The sequence below is a fragment of the Bidens hawaiensis genome, unplaced genomic scaffold (genome assembly GCF_021521415.1).
Source record: "Bidens hawaiensis isolate Kalapana, Puna unplaced genomic scaffold, B.hawaiensis_p1.1 tig00030669_1, whole genome shotgun sequence".
Taxonomy (NCBI): Eukaryota; Viridiplantae; Streptophyta; class Magnoliopsida; order Asterales; family Asteraceae; genus Bidens; species Bidens hawaiensis.
Window position 1 is genome coordinate 133,686 of NW_027495122.1, and position 3,443 is coordinate 137,128.

Genomic DNA, 3,443 nt, shown 5'->3' on the forward strand with positions numbered 1-3,443 from the left:
AATATAAATTTTGAACCAAAACTGTTCTGGATCAACCTAACACCGCCTGTTGCAACAAATTACAAAGCAATTGATATTAAACTGAAACCGTTTCGACAAGTTTAAAAAGTAATCACTTTTGAACCGAAACTGGTTTGGCACATTAATTTATGTATGTTGTCTAAAACAAAGTATCAAAATAATAATCTGAGTGGTAAAGATGTTCTTTCTCTGATCATCATGAAGCTGAACGACCTTTAAAACAACATTAACCAAAAAAATGATAATGACAATTTTAGATTTAATAATAATAATAATAATGCAAGATAAGTAACCTGGCATGGCCTAGTCAAGAGTCAGGAACAACAGTGCCATTTCAACAGAATTCCCTTTTGAGATCCTTCAAATTCTAATTGTAACTGAAATCTTTTTTTAAACCCTGCACAGTTGTCAAGCTTTTCCTACCATTACATAGTTGAATGCGAATATGAATGTACTCTTTTGACCCATCACCAGGATCCTCAACAATAGCTTCAGCAAAGGGGTCTATAAAAACAAATACAAGTAATAAAAAGAGTTTGAAAATAAATTATTGAAGATAAACTACAACAAAAGGTGCTTACCAAAAGCAGTTGGAATCTGAAGGTCGAGTTCAGGCGTGAAATTTAGCTAGTAAAGTGAAATTGTGATCAAAACTTTTTTTGAAAAATATCTTGCTTGGATCTGATAAAAAAATAAAATCAAAATAAATAAGTACATTTTTGTATTATATGCAAGAGATATGTATAACACTAATTTAACAATTAGTCTGATATGGTTAAACAAACTATACCAATCAATATAAATATAATTACTTAAAATCTTCATAAACTTATGTGAAAAAAGAGTTTAAGATGTCTTCAGTATTGCATGTTATCTATATGATAATATTTTCATTTAAAATGCTCAATAACTATATGTAAGCATTTTAATTGTAAGTATTAAAGAAAACACTGTCTGATAAAAGTTCAGAGCTTAGCTTGTGTGATCAAAACAACCCAGGTACATCATCTATGATAAAAATCTTTGGTGATTTTGATTAGCACTAATCAATATCACATTTGTGTGTTCATGGAAGAAAAAAAACCCTAAAATACAAAGAGTACCCCTAAAATAGTATCCAATGGAGATGGAAGAATGCATAATCAGTAATTAGAGAAGGAATATGAAAACCAAAACCTAATCAATCATACGATTGCATTGTAGCTAATAAAAAAATTGATCATACAACAATTATTACCTGACCGGCGATTAGTTGACGCACCAGCGCAATTGGAATTATTGCTTAGAATCCAACACCAATTGATTGAATCTTCAAGTTCATAAACAATGATTCCTGTCACCGGCTTCAAGAGACATAAAAGCAGAAGAAGATAGTTGGAAGAACGTGTAGAATTAGAACAGACGGTTGCGGGAGCGTGTGGTTAAGAAGAGGGAAGTAACCGCAGGAGAGAGGATTAGATAGAAAGAAAACCGCCTGTAACCGCTACATCAATATCAATAGTCAGGATTACATCAGGTATTTTCTATGGCTCAAATTGAAGTTCACTCTTCTCTGGCCATATAATATATAATTCACAAACGCCATCCTCAAGTGTAAACTGTAAATTGCAAGTACACTAACAAAGACTTCAAGACCAACTTCCTCTTTGCTTTGTTTATTATAACCGTAACGTACTTCTAAACACCCTCACCTTCCTTAGACCAGAGTAGTCATAACTCTCCATCCCCAGGCATTATGCGCCACGTGGCGCCAAGTCAGAGTTATGGTTTTTTACAAAAACATGATGTAGTCATAACTCTCCACCCCCAGGCATTATGCGCCACGTGGCGCCCAGTCACTTTTACACTTTTTTTTTTTAATTTTTAATAAGAATAATCAAATAACAATAATATTTTATTAAATAAATGTTACATGAAAATAAAATAAAAACTATTTGTCGTCGTTGTCGTCTTCACCCTCTTCGCCATCGTCGTTGTCGTCCTCGTCATCTTCGCCCTCTTCGTCGTCGTCTTCGTCTTCGTCCTCGTTGACGTCGTTCTCTTCGTCTTCATCGTCTTCTCCATCGTCGTCGTCTTCATCATCGTCTTCATTGTTGCCCTCGTTTTGATCATCGTTTTCACCAGGCAAAGGCCGATACATCCAAAGATGTTGGACCAAATCCTCCTTTAGTGCGTTATGTATCTCTCTTGACCGCACGGAATCCGAGTTTTCGAGTCTTTGCTCCATACTTGCCGGAGTCCGTGGTGGATCCGGGCCCGGTATGAAAGTTGGACATATTGCTCTTCCCTCGTTCTCGATGATCATGTATGCATTATGATACACGCTTACATAGCACATTTCATTCTTTCTAAAGACCATAGACGACAAGAATTTTTTACAAAATGTCATCGTTGTTGAAGAACACAAAAACACCTCTCGATATCCTTTCTCGCAGACTCTTGCACTTTCTTAAAATACTGTCTTTTTTCATCCATCGAGTCTCTGAATGTTTTAACGATTATCGCATACTCTGGATAAATTCCATCACCCAGATAGTACCCATGATGGTAGAAGTTATCGTTAGCCCAAAGCGAAGCGAGGGGAACGGTCCCAGATATGTAACTCTCCCTCACAGGCGACTGCTCTAAGACGGTTATGTCATTGTTGGAACCTGGAACACCAAAGAATGCCGACAAAATCCAAAGGTCGTATGAAGCAATCGCTTGAAGGCTGATCGTTGGTCCCTTTTGGTCACCTCGTGTGAATTGACCTCGCCATACAATTGGATAATTAGCTCATTCCCAATGCATGCAATTTACACTCCCTATCATGCCGGGGAAACCATGCACCCTTGTATGTGTCTCGTAAAGACGTTGTAGATCGTTACAGTTGGGCTCTCTCAGATAATGTGGTCCATGTAGTTTCAATATTCCTATATTTTACACAACTTTTATAAAATAAATGATTAAAGTAAACAAGTGATAAAACTATTTTAAAAAAAACAAAACGTACCGTAACTAAAATATTCCAAGGTGTCACGAGTTGTTTTATCGGCCATCTTTAAATACTCGTCGTTGATGTCGGCCGTGTTTCCGTAGGCGAGTACGCGTATGACTGACGTAACCTTCTGAATAGCCGTGAATCCTAGCGTCCCTTGACCGTCCGACTTTTGCTTAAAGTAATCAAGCTCACGCTCCAAATCATTGGTGATGCGCATAAATAAATTTTTAGACATCCGAAAACGACGTCTAAAGGTCTTCGGGCTTTTGTATCTCGGCGAGTCGCAGAAGTAATCCGCCATCAACCGGTTGTTGGCTTCGGTACGATCCCATTCGATATATGCTCTTTTTGAAATGGGGGGTGGTGGAGAGCTAATCGCACTCGTAACGAAATTCATATAAGTTGTCGCGAGCATAATCTCACTCGTCACCGCCTGTTCCTC

The 3,443-nt window shown here is 37.4% G+C and overlaps 1 long non-coding RNA gene across 1 annotated transcript; it reads right to left on the minus strand.

Moving 5' to 3' along the window:
* Window positions 1–370: 370 nt before the first annotated feature.
* Window positions 371–1,455, minus strand: LOC143580828 (uncharacterized). The gene is made up of 3 exons (XR_013143727.1): window positions 1,259–1,455; window positions 603–702; window positions 371–525 (listed from the first exon to the last, which is right to left on the minus strand). It is a non-coding gene; the product is annotated as an uncharacterized LOC143580828 (long non-coding RNA).
* Between the last annotated feature and the right edge of the window lie 1,988 nt (window positions 1,456–3,443).